This window comes from Phascolarctos cinereus, unplaced genomic scaffold (assembly GCF_003287225.1).
Source record: "Phascolarctos cinereus isolate Bilbo 61053 unplaced genomic scaffold, phaCin_HiC Scaffold_4;HRSCAF=312, whole genome shotgun sequence".
Lineage (NCBI taxonomy): Eukaryota > Metazoa > Chordata > Mammalia > Diprotodontia > Phascolarctidae > Phascolarctos > Phascolarctos cinereus.
Window position 1 is genome coordinate 322,131,533 of NW_027555847.1, and position 14,465 is coordinate 322,145,997.

A 14,465-nucleotide genomic window follows, 5' to 3' on the forward strand; every position below is an offset into this window, starting at 1 on the left:
TCCCGTTTGTCTCCTTTGATTGTCCATTAGAAACAAGGTGCTGTTTCCACATTCATCATGAATTTAAACCTGTTTTAAATATTCTACTGTGAAGACTGAAAGAGAGCATTTTTGAGCAGAAGCTCATTTACCCTTCCAGTGGGAGACCCCATTCTTTCCCATTCAGTTTTTATGCTAAGCACACTTTGGCCTTAAAATTGGAAATGGGCATCTGGGCTCCTCCAGTCTTGTCCCTTTTGTGGACTTAGAGGGAGTTGTGGGTGGAGGAGAGTGGGTGTTCAATGTCATTTTCCCTTAGAAATGTATTATGGACACCTTGGAAAACTGAAGTATAAGGGTGGGTTAGAACTCTGAGTAGCAGAGGTCCTGCAGTCTTCCCTAAAATGTGAAAAACCTACTCACAAGTGCCACTTTGATTTTTTTTTTCATCCTTGCTCCTGGTAAGCTTTGTAAGAATATTACAACAGGGCAGTATGTATTATACTGCTTAAGACATTTTTTTAAGAGTCCCGGATCATCCATGCCAATGTTTTTAGAAAGGTTTTTTTTCATCATAAAGTTTTATCTTTACATACTCCATGGCCCAGCATCCCAACTCTGTGGTTACACAGATCTGGTTCAATCTTAGGAGGCATTTTATACAAATGTCTCTATGGCTCATGATTCCTTATTGCTCTGCTCTCATTCTCCCTGTCTCCAAACCTGGGTTCACCAGCTTCTGGGAACATCCCATGTTGTCCTACTTTGGTCCCATCCAAGGTTATTTCCTGGGAATATCAAAATATAGCTCATGTCTAAGTCTTTGTTAAAAGACCAAAAAAGCTCTCACCTCTTATGCAAGTATTTAGGCTAATAAAACATTTTTAAGTTCACAGATCTAAAGTTAGAAGGGTCCTCAGAGGCCATTTGTCCAGCCTCCTTGTTTCACAGATGAAGAAACTAGGATCAGGGAGTTAGGTGATTTGCTCAAGGTCACATAGGTAGTAAGCATCAGAGATGAGTTATGAACACAAGTCTTTAGTATCAGTGTTTATTATTCTGTACAATGCTGCCAACCCTTACAAGACAGGCTTTATTCCACCCTACAGAAAACATAAAATACTTGCACCCAAGCCCATAAACAGTCACAATAACTTTCCATCCTTTTCCAATGAGTGTCACCTCCTCCCAAAGACCTATATATCCCTCAGGTCTTATAGTATTACCTTGTGGTTGAATCCTCCACCTCTTCACCCAACCCCCCAAAAGGCAAAGCACTTAAGTATTACTAACAGTTGACTCCACTCTTTCTGGTAAGTCCCATATCCTCAGGGGACCACGTCATCCTTTAAACTCATAGTATGACCCTGTGGTTGAGACCATTGTGAAAGCAGAGAGAATTCAGCATCATTAGTCAGCTTCTTTCTAAGCTACTGTACTAATGGAGGATAAAGGTCTGGGTTTGTTTCTCTAGATCAGGGATGGGGAGTCTGTGGCCCCAAGGCCACATATGTATACATATATACATTTATGCATGTGTATGTGTGAAGACAGCTAGACCTACACCTATAATTTCCTATGTTAGCACCTCACTGGGAGCTCCCTCCCAACACAGAGATTGGCACCTACTGCACAGTTTAAATAACTTACCCAGGGTCACATAAGCATTACATGTCAGAGGAGGAACTCAAATCCAGGACTTCTAAGCGTCCAAGAAAGCTCCCTAGCCACTATACCATTTTGCCTCTCAATACATATTATTGAACCTGTGATTCCATCAGTATAGGAAGCCTGATGAGGAACTTCTACCAAAGCAGATGGGCACCTTCCCTGAAAGTTCTGAACCCCACCCCATTACCCTGTATTTATTGGATATGCATTTTGTACAGTATAGTCCAGGGGTGGGGAACCTATGGTCTCGAGGCCTCACATCCTTCAGGAACCTCCAGGTCCTCATCTGTGCCCCCTTGTGGCCTCAAGGCCACATGTTGCCTCCAGGCTCCAAGTTCTTCACCCCTGCACTAGATCATGCCTTAGTTTTGGCTCCATCTTGGTCCAAAAATTGACTTGTACAGGAACTTCTCTCCTCTCCTCTTCCCTTTCTCCAGGAAGCTTGAATTGGGAATTCAACAATGACTAGTAACCTCACCACCACTCCGCTCTTGCTGCTCCACTGCTATCAGCCTTCAGTCCTGCCATTTCTCACATGGGTGCAGAATTCTCCTTTCTCTGTGGCTGCTATTCCTCTCTCCATCCAAAGTAACATTTGCTGCTTCTCTGCTGAATTCCTGCTGACATATGCTATAGGGGATTGTTTTTCCTCAAAGAGGGTATTAGGAAGATGGTGGAGTTAAGTCAGGGACTCACCTGAGCATTCCCAAATTCCCCTCCAACAATAGTGCCTCAAATCAAATTCTGGAGGAACAGAGCCAACAAAAGGTTGGGGTGAAATGATTTCCCAGTCCAGGACAACTTAGGAGTTTGGCAGAAAAGGTCCATCTCAGTGGGGGAGCCCGGAGCAGAACGAGCACTGCGGGCCTTGGAGGAAGTGCAACAGCAGCAGTAACTTCAGGAGGTCTCAAACCACAGATGGTAAGGGGGTCAGACAATTGGTCAGAAGGAGATTATAAGGGGCCCTTTGTGGTCACTGGGTGCAGGACTCTGTTGCATTGGACATATGCAGTTCAGAGTCAGAAGCACTAGCACACTGGAGTGTGTGGCCCTGTGACAGCAGAGACCCTGGGCACAGTTCCAGAAAGGAGAAGAATACTTGTGGTCTCTCACAGACCAGCATACAAGCCAGGAGAAGAGTAACCATACCCCTCCTTTTATATATCCACCCAGAGCTAGCTCTGAAAACAGTAGCAAGAAAGGTCTGGAGCTTGGGACAATGCCCCATCTACCCCGGGAACAGAGCCCAATTTTAACATTAAGTTATGTCAAGAAATAGGCTAGAAAAATGACCTAGCAGTAAAAAAAAAAAAAAAAGAACCTGACCATAGAAAGTTACTACAGTGACAGAGATTCAAGATACAAACTTAGAAGACAATGAAGTCAAAACAGCTACATATAAAACTTCAAAGAAAAATGTGAATTGGTCATAGCATACACACCCCCAAATCCTGGAAGCTCTCAAAAAGGATTTGAAAACCAAATAGGAGAAGTAGAGGGAAAATGGGAAATGAAATGAGAGAGATGCAAGAAAATTATGAAGAGCGAGTCAACAGTTTGGTAAATGAGGCACAAAAAATACTGAAGAAAATAGCACCTTAAAAACAGAATTGACCTAATGGTAAAAGAGGCATAAAAATCCAGTGAGGAAAAGAACTCCTTAAAAGGTAGAATTGGCCAAATGGAAAAAGTGGTAGAAAAGCTCACTGAAAAATAAATAATTCCTTAATAGTTAATGGAATTGGACAACTAGAAGCTAATGACTCCGTTAGACATCAAGAAACAACAACCAAAACAAGGTCAAAAGAATAAAAAATAGAAGAAAATGTGAACTACCTCATTAGAAAAACAACTGACTTGGAAAATAGATTGAGAAGAGATAGTTTAAGAATTGTTGGACTACCTGAAACCCACCATCAAAAAAGAAGTCTGGAACTCATATTTCAAGAAATTATCAAAGAAAATTGCCCTGATATCCTAAAACTGGAAGATAAAATAGAAATTGAAAGAATCCATCAATCATCTCCTGAAAGAGATCCCAAAATGAAAACTCCCAGGAATATTATAGCCAAATTCAGCACTCTCAGGTCAAGGAGAAAATATTGCAAGTGGCCAGAAAGAAACAATTGAAAATATTATGGAGTCACAGTCAAGATCAAGGGAGATTTATCAGCTTCTGTGTTAAAAGAGCAAAGGACTTGGAATATGATATTGCAGAGGGAAAAGGAGCTAGAATTACAATCAAAAAATAACCTACCCAGCAAAACTGAGTATAATTCTCCGGGGGTGGGGGGAAGGGGTAGGAGAAGGGATATTGAATGAAGTAGAGAACTTTCAAGCATTCCCAATGAAAAGACCAGAGCTGAATAGAAAACTTAACTTTCAAATTTAAGACTCAAGAGAAGCATAAAAAGGTAAATATGAAAGAGAAATCATAAGAGATTCAATAAGGTTAAACTGTTTACATAACTCCTAAAAACTTTATCATTATTAGAATAATTAGAAAGAGTGTACATAGGCAAAGAGCATGTGTGTGAGTTGACTATGATGGAATGATTTCAAAATAATAAAATTAAGGGGAGAAAAGAAGGAGAAAGGGAGAGGATGAATAAGGTAAATTATTTCATATAAAATAGTCATGAAAAGAATAGCTTTTACAGTGAAGGGGAAATGCAGGGGGAGGGACAGGTAATGTTTGAACTTTCCTCTTATTGGAATTGGTTCAAAGAGGGAATAACATACACCCTCAGTTGGATATAGAAATCTATCTTGCCCTACAAGGAAGTAAAAGGGGAGGAGGATAGGAGAAAGGGGGCAGATAGAAGAGAGGGCAGATTGGGGGAGGTGGTAGTCAGAAGCAAAACAGACTTTTGAGGAAAGATGGTAAGAGGAGAGAGAGAGAAGGATAAACAGGGGGAAAATAGGATGGAGGGAAATACACAGTTAATCACAACTATGAATGTGAATGGGATAAACTTACCCATAAAATGGAAACAGATAGCAGAGCGGATTAAAAACCAGAATCCAACAATATGTTGTTTATAAGAAACACACTTGAACCACAGAGACACACACAGAGTAGAGGTAAGGGGCTGGAGAAGAATCTATTATGCTTCAGTTAATGTAAAAAAAAAAAAGCAGAGGTATCAATGATGATCTCCAACAAAGCAAAAATAAAAATAGATGTAATTAAGAGATGAGCAAAGAAACTACATTTTGCTAAAAGTATACCATAGACAATGAAGTAATATCAATACATATATACCAAACAGTATAACATCCCAATTCTTAAATGAAAAGTTAAATGAGTTACAGGAGGAAATAGACAGTAAAGCTATACTAATGGGGGACCTCAATTTTACCCTCTCAGAATTAGATAAATCTAATCAAAAAATAAACAAGAAAGAAGTTATGAGGTGAAAAGGATTTTAGAAAATGTATATATTGTGGGCCTCTGGAGATAAATGAATGGGAATAGAAAGGAATATACCTTTTTTCTTAGCAGTACATGGTACCTACACAAAAACTGACCATGTATTAGGGCATAAAAACCTCACAACCAAATACAGAAAAACAGAAATATTGAATTCATCCTTCACAGATCATAATGCAGTAAAAATTACATTCAATAAAGGAGCATGGAAGCATAGATTAAAATTAATTGGAAACTAATCTAATCCTAAAGAATAACTGGGTCAAAAAACAAATCATAGAAACAATCAATAATTTCATTAAAGAGAATGACAACAATGAGACAACATATATGCAGCAAAATCAGTAGGGGAAAATGTATATCTCTAAACATTTACATCAATAAAGTAGAGAAAAAGCAGATCAATGAATTGACCATACCACTAAAAAAAAACAACCTAGAAAAAGAACAAATTAGACATCTCCTATTAAACACCAAATTGGAAATCCTGAAAATAAAAGGAGAGATGAATAAAATTTAAAACCATTGAATTCATAAATAAAATTAGGAGCTGGTTTTTTTGGGGAGGACAATAAAATAAACCATTGGTGAATTTGATTTTTAAAAAAGAAAAAAGAAAACCAAATTACTAGTGTCAAAAATGAAAAGGTTGAATTCACCACCAGTGAAGAGGAAATTAAAGTAAATATTAGAAACTATTTTTCCCAATGATATGCCAAATAAATCTGACAATCTAAGCAAAATTTACAGAAATATAAATTGCCCAGATTAACAGAAGAGGAAATAGAATACTTAACCCTATCTTAGAAAAAGAAATTGAATAAGCCATTGATGAGCTCCCTAAGAAAAAAATCCCCAGGACCAGATGGATTCAGAAGTGAATTCTACCAAACCTTTAAAGAACAATTAATTCCAATACTGGAGTCCTACAAATCTCTTTTATGACACAAATATGATGTTGATACTTAAACCAGGAAGAGCAAAAACAGAGAAAAAAAGTATAGACCAATTATCTTAATGAATATTGATGCAAAAATTTTAAACAAAATACTAGCATAGGAATAAATGGAGCTTTCCTTAAAATGATGTGATACTTAACCCAAAACCATCAGCAAGCATTATCTCTAATGCGTACAAGCTAGAAGCCTTCCCAATAAGATGAGGGGTGAAGTAAGGATGCCCATTATCATCATTATTCAATACTGTACTAGAAATGCTAGCTATAGTAATGAGAAGAAACAGAAATTAAAGGAATTAAATAAACAACAAGGAAACAAGCCCATCACTCTTTGTAGGTAATATAATTGTATGCTTAGAGAATCCTAGAGAATACACTAAAAAAAACTAGTTGAAATAATTAACAACTTCAGCAAAATTTCAGGTTATAAAATTGTTGTTCTTCATGACCCCATTTGGGATTTTCTTGGCAAAGATACTGGAGTGGTTTGCCATTTCCTTCTCCAGCTCATTTTATATGTTGGGAAACTGAGGTAAACAGTTACATGACTTGCCCTGGGTCACAAAGGTAGTAAATGTCTGAGGCCATATCTGAACTCAGGAAGATGAGTCTTCCTGACTCTAGGCCTTGTGCTCTATCCACTACACCACCTAGCTGCCCCAGGTTATAAAATAGACCCACATAAATCATAAGCATTACTATATATTACCAATGAAGTCCAGATGGAAGAGATAGAGTCCATTTAAAATAACTGTAGACAATATAAAATACTTGAGAGTCTACCTGCCAAGACAAACCCAGTAACTATATGAACACAATTTTAAAACACTTTACAGATAAAGTCAGATCTAAACAATTAGAGAAATGTTAATTGCTCATAGACAGGCTGAGCCAATATAATAAAAATGACAGTTCTACCTAAATTAATTTATTTATTCAGTGCCATATCAAACTACCAAAAATTATTTTATAGAGCTAGGGAAAAAATAAGAAAATTCATTTGGAAGAACAAAAGGTCAAGAATATCAAGGGAACCAATGAAAAAAATGTGAAGGAAGGTAGCCTAGCAGAACTACATCTCAAGCTGTATTACAACACAGTAATCATTAAAACAATCTAGTACAAGCTAAGAAATAGAGTGGTGGATCAGTGGAATAGATTAGGTACATAATACACAGTAGGAAATCTAGTATTTGATAAATACAAAGATCCAAACTTTTTGGGACAAGAACTCACTGTTTTATAAAAAATGCTGGGAAAACTGGAAAGTGGTTTCATAGAAAATCAACATCTCACACTGTACATCAAAATAATGCCAAAACGGATACGTGATTTAGATGTAAAAGGTGATAGAAGCAAATTAGGGGAGCATGGAATATCTCACCTATCAGCTCTATGGATAAGGGAAGAATTTACCAAAAAACAAGAAATTGAGAGCATTACAGGAAGTCAAATGGATATTTTTATTATGTTAAATTAAAAAGGTTTTGCACAAGCAAATCCAATGTTATTCTCTGCAATACAATGATCCAAGATAATTCCAAAGAACTTAGAAGGAAAGAAGAAAAATAGGGAAAAATTTTTACACTAGGTTTCTCTGATAAAAGCTTCATTTCCCAAATATATAGAGAACTGAGTCAAATCTATAAGAATGAGTCATTCTCCAACTGATAAATGGTCAATGGATATGAACAAGCAGTTTTCAGAAGAAGAAATCAAAGCTATCCATAGTCATATGGAAAAATGCCCTAAATCATTATTGATTAGAGAGAAATTAAAACAACTCGGAGGTATCACCTCATACTATTAGTTTACTAGTATGACAGAATATTTCAGGCAGCAAGGTGGCACACTGCAGAGTGCTGGGCCTAGAGTGAGGGAGTCATCTTCCTGAGTTCAAATCTGGCCTCAGACACTTCCTAGCTGTGTGATCCTGGGCAAGTCACTTAACTCTGTTTGCCTCAGTTTCTTTATCTGTTAAATGAACAGGAGAAGAAAATAAAGAACCACTCCAGTATCTCTGCCAAGAAAACTCTAAATGGGGTCCCAAACAGTTATACATGACTAAAAATGACTGAACGACAAATATAACAGAAAAGGAAAATGATAAATGTTGGAGGGGATGTGGAAAAATTGGGACACCAATGCACTATTGGTGGAATTGTGAACTGATTCAGCCATTCTGGAGAGTGATTTGGAATTATGACCAAAGGGCTATAAAATGTCGCATAGCCTTTGACTCTGCAATACCACTACTAGGTCTGTATCCCAAAGAGATTAAAAAAAAAAAAGGAAAAGGACCTATATGTACAAAAATATTTGTAGCAGCTTTTTTTGTGGTGGCAAAGAATTGGAAATTGAAGAAATGCCCAGCAATTGGGAAATGACTGAACAAGTTGTGGTATATAATTTTATGGAATACTATTGTGCTATAAGAAATGATGAGCAGCACGGTTTTAAAAAAAAACCTGAGAAGACTTATATGAACTGATGCAAAGTTAAATGAACAGAACCAGGAGAACATTGTACACAGTAATGATAACATTGTACAGTAATCGATTAACTTAGCTATTATTTGAATGACTTAGCTATTCTCAGCAATACAATAATCTAAGATGATTCTAAAGGATTTATTATAACAAATTCTATCTACCTCCAGAAAAAGAACTGATGGAGTCAGAATGCAAATCAAAGCATACTTTTTATTTTCTTAATTTTTCTTTTCTTTTAATCTTTGTTTTCTTTTGCAACATGGAAATATACATTTTGCATGACTACACATGTATAATCTATATCAAATTGCTTCCCTTTTCAAAAATAGTAGAGGGGAGTGAGCAACAGAATTTGAAACTCAAAATTTAAATAAAATGAATGTTAAAAATAGTTTTTACATGTAATTGAAAAAACATATATGTTTAAAAGAGTTACATATATGTATATATGTGTGTACACACACACACATACATACACACATACACACACACATATTTAAAGTGTTACCTTTTGATTGTGCCTGACTAGCATGACTAGAGCTAATCAAAAAGTTTTTAGCTCTTCTGTTAGATCCATAGCTATGGCGGGTCAGCACAAAAAAACAGAGGCTCCAGATCAATCTTTTTTTCCCTGTATATTTAGGTTGGGGTAAATAAGTTCTTTTCAGTTCCTGGTGATTCTGTAGCCAGCCCCAATGCCATGTAAATTTCCTTGGCACTTCAAAAAGCCTTAAACAAGGCATTTGGCAATATTAAAGAGAGAAGGATGGAGCTGGCAACCTTTGATCTACATTCTTGACTTCATTGCCAGGTTGCTATTCCTTTTATGTTAATAGTAATACACAATTATTTTAATTGGATACTAAAAGTGGTTGACCAAAGCACCATTTCTCCAAACTAGAAAGTTCATCTGGCTGTAGATCTTTCATTTCATTGTTACCAGTCCTGACTTTAGTACTAGAAATGAAGAGTAAAATTTTTTTTTATGCCTACAGCCTCCATTCTGTGCCTTTTTCCTTGTGTGATGATGCTTCCTTCTCTGTCTTTCTTGATCTCAGTAGCCAATGCCACTGTACTCTCTATGACCTTCTCCCTTATCAAAACTCGCTTTTCAGATACTTAATTCATACTACCGTGTATGGGGGCTCTACTAGAGACATCTCCAACAGGCTCAGGTACCATTGTTAAATTTTCAATGTGAGTGTTTTCATCTCAGAAATCAAAAACCTACAAACCAAAACTTGATTTATCATCTTGTTGATTATCTAGACTTAAAAAAATGAGGGAGAAAATGTTAATAAAGCAGATTAAACTTGCAAGTATGTCTCACATTTCGGAGAACTAACATTTATAAATTCACTCTTTGGCATATGAGACTGATAGCTTGAAGTGTAGCCTTTCCAGTCTTATCTCCTACTTTTCCTGGTTTCTGCTTTAACCAAACTAGTCATATTCACCATTCTTCCCAACTTTTCCCTTTGGCCCAACACCTACAACTTTACTGAGTGGGGTTTTTTTTCATATCCCTCTCCACAGAATAACCAAATGTTAGCGTTTCAAGGGTCAGTCCTAAGTGACCACCTAGTCCATCCCATACTAGAAAGGAATTCGTGCTATAATGTTTCCAACAAGTGCTCATTCAGCCTCTCCTCACAGTCCTCCAACGAGGGAGAACCCACCATTTCCTGCGGCGGCCTGTTTCATTTGGAACATCCTTCTAGTCCTCTCCACCTATCCATGTCCTCTGTATCCTTCAAAACCCAGCCCAAATTCTTTATTTACTGGGAAGTCTCACATCCCTCCGTTCTGCAGAGGTCTCCTTTGAAAGCCTGTTACATTGATTTATTGCCTGTGGGAGCTAAACAGTATGTGGAAGACTTCCTTCTTCCTAATATATTTCCCCTAATTAAGGTACCACAATGTTTACAATCCCACCATTATAAATTCAGTCTTTTGGATTGAGAATTGTATTCTACTTAGAGAGTCCTCTCTCAAAATGTAAGAATTCCTTTGTTAGGGGCAGCACATTTCATGACCACCACTTAGGAAGTCCCTTAAGAAAGAGTTTCTTTATCTTCCTGGACAAGGAGGAGGCAGAGTACAGTGAAGGCACTGAGAAGAAAGATCAAGGCAATGAAAAAGGATCTGAGAGGAAAGGGGAAATTTTGGTGAAGTTTTAACGTAGAATTAGTGATGGACCACATTCATCTCTGGGTAGATTTGATTATATAGACATAGCTGCACCATAGGCCCATATAACTTTTATTTTCTCAGACAGATAAAAGGCTTTTGCTGATACATGTTGTGTGGGTAGAAGACTGGGATCTGTTTTGGTGATGACGGTGATAACAGCTAGCATTTATATGGTACGTTAAGGTTTGGGTGCAGAGTCCTTTGTAAATATTATTGCAAGAGTCTTGGAAGGTGCTATTGTTATCCCCATTTTGTAGATGTGGAAACTGAGGCAAACAGAGAGGTTAAGTGACTTGCCAGGGCTACATAGGCTAATAAATATCTGAGGCCAGATTTGAATTCAGTTCTTCCTGATTCCAGGTCCAGCACATTAATGTACTGTACCACCCAGCTGCCTCTATGGTAATTAGGAAGGTGATTAGGGGTAAGTGGAAGGGGATGAGCTGCAGCTAACTGCATCAGGGAACCAGAAGCTGGATAGAGTGTGCCCTTCACAGAGATATTATCATAGCCTCGTCTAGTCTACTCTTCAGCCACCCATGATGGCTTCTGGAGGGAGCTGGTTGCACTGTGGTCAATGGCCATTAAGGCATTGGCCCAGGCTATGAGATAGTACCTAGGGAAACTAAATTAGGAGGCTTGAGAGCCATCCATTGGTCAATGGGCAGGTAATTTTCCAGTACTACCCTCTGAATTATTTAGGAATTGATTCTTCCTTGGCAAATAAACCCATCCTAACACTACAGGTGGTAGAAGGGACAAGAAGAGGTGTGAGAATATTAGTAAGAGGGACAAGAAATCAGGGACAATGGCATAGCAAGGCATCAAAACTCAGGACTCATAAAAACATGTAACCAATTGGGCAGCGGAGCAACAGATTTATCAGGACAAGGATAGCCAGGTTAAGATCTGGTAACAGAACCAGGGAGCCAGGGGCTGATTGGCTGTAATCTGAAAGCAGCCATGCCTTTCTGGGCAGCACGATAGCCTTAAAGGCACCAAAAATTAACTTTGCCTTCCCAAAATTTTTTCAAATTTTTTTAAGGCTTATGATTCACTCATCATTGTGGGAAATACCAAAGAATCCATCCACACAATTGCCAAAGCGGTTTTTCTCAAGCTCAAATCTGACCACATCCCATCCCTGCTCAAGAAACTGCTGTGGTTCTTTATTGGTTTGAGGATAGCACAAACTTCTCACCTGGGCTCGTAGCCTTTCCTAGTCTGGCTTCAATCTACCTATTCCAGGTTTAGTGCTTGTTGCTGACCTTCATGAGGCTCACAGTCCAGTAAGATGCCCTGTACACAACATTCCTCCTCCCAGCTCCATGCTTTTGGCCCAGTTGATCCCCTATGCCTAGTGGGCACACCTTCCTCAGCACTGCCCTTGGCTTTCTCAAGGCTCAACTCAAGTGCTACCTCAAGCCAAAGGGGTCTTCTCAGTTTATACTTCACTAGCATCTCCCCACCCCTAATATTACTTGGTAAATATTTTAAATTTACTTAACAGTGTACATGCTGTCCCCCATCCCAAAAGAACATAACTTCCTTGAGGTCAGGGATGTTTCATGTTTTATCTTGTGATATATAAAAAGTTTAAAAGACATAATTTCTGGGTAATTAATCATTTCATTAGATTAGCAAAAAATTAATAAAAGGATAGTCATCTCCTGAACCAAAGACGGATCATGGTAGCCTATTGATACTTATATGACCTTGGAAGAGTGGGTATTTCCAACTAAAAGCAATCACCTATGGTTAACAATTAATGAGAAGAACAAATATTATAATGAGAGGTGGACTTATTCTAATGAGGGGCTGTGATGTGACATTGATTATGTCACTCTTACTTCCAGACTACCCCCAGCTTTGGGCATGCTACATAGAGGATCTGCCCCACTTTCCACCCCCAAGACTGTCTGAGTAGAATACAATAGGCTTCCCCCTGTTGGGTGGGGTCTGATAAGACTTAGGAGAAAGTTAATCCAATGTCATTATCAGCAATGTCCTTCAGATGCTGGCTGAATAACCTACAAGGGGCTGATTCCTGAATGAGAAAATAGAAAGGGGAAAACCTTGGTCCTAATCTAATAATTGGTTATTAATATAAGATCTGTGTGTCCCTCCCAGCCAGCATAGTGCCTGGTATATAACAGATTCTTAATAAATGTTTATTGAATGAATGAGGAAGAAGTACAATATGCCACTTCTACCCTGAGGGAGCTTAATGTTTGCATGGAAGAGATGATAATAATGAGGAGGAGGAGGAGGATAATGATAAATATCAGTAATGCTTGATCCTTGGTGACCCCATTTTTGGTCTTCATGACAAAGATACTGGAATGGTTTGCCATTTCCTTCTCCAGCTCATTTTACAGATGAGGAAACTGAGGTAAGCAGGGCTAAATGACTTGCCCAGGGTCACACAGCTAGTAAGTGTCTGAGGCTGGATTTTAACTCAGAAAGAAGAGTCTCTCTGACTCCAGGTTTAACACTGTATCTAGTAGCTGCCCATAATAACAACAATTCCTCATAAGAACCCTGTAAGGAAAGTAAGACAAGTGTGAAGTAGGGATAATGCCTCCAAAATGATAAGAGGCCACCTCAGGATGTGGTAGATTCCCCTTCACTAGAAGTCTTCACGCAAAAGTTGGACGACTGTTTCTTGTCAGTGTCATAGTAGGCAATTCCATGTATAGCTTAGACAAGATGACGTTTTTGATCCCAATTTTAAGCTGAAGAAACTAAGGCTGAGAGAGGTTTAGAGACTCAAGCTCAGATTTTCTAAGTCCGGTGCTCTTTCCACACTTCCACTAACATCCGCTCCAGCCATCGTTGTTTTTCAGCTCTTCAATTGGGTCTGACTTTTTATGACCCCATGGTCTACAGCATGCCAATGCTATGCACAGGGTTTTCTTGGCAGAGATACTACAGTGGCTTGCCATTTCCTTCTTCAGCAGATTGAGGCAAACAGAGGTTAAGTAACTTGCTCAGGGTCACAAAGCTAGTAAGTGTCTGATTTCAGATTTGAGCTAAAGTCTTCCTGACTCCAGGCCCAGTACTCTATCCACTGAACCACCTAGTTGCCTTCAGCTATTATTTTAAAATATATTTGAAAGAGCATTTTTTTAAAAAAAAATTGAGCCAAACTGAAATTTTTTAACGTTATGAAGACATTTTTTTAAAAAATCTTTTTCGTTTTTCTTCGCTGTTCAGGAGCATTTCTTATCAACCCTTAAGCACCTTCCACAGGGAAATTTCAGGACTCTCCCAAAGAAGCTCTTAGGATGTATGGTAAGGGGAGATAGTAATGAAACCACTTACTCCTCTCCTCAAAGGAAAGGCTTCCAAGAACTTTCCCATGCTTGTTGCCAAGCATTCTCAGGTAGTGGTAATTAAACATGGAATGAAGAAATGAAGCCTCAGAGTCCTCAATTATCCTGGAGAGGATGCCTATTAAACTTGTCCTTTTTAAAACAAAAGGCCTTTTCAAAGGTAGCTTCTTTAAAAAAAATTTTTGCCTATACAGTCTTTCAAGAAATGTACTTCGTAATGAAATACAGTTGAACTCTTTTCTTAGTTTGAGTTTCTCTCAGCGAATTAAGACTCGCGGAATCTCAGAGCTGAAAAGCAGCCCAGAGGTCATCGAAGCCAGCACATACCTGGACAACATCTCCCTGGAGTCATTGTTCAGCCTCTGCTTGAAACCCTCCGGTAACAAAACCCCATTATTTTCCAT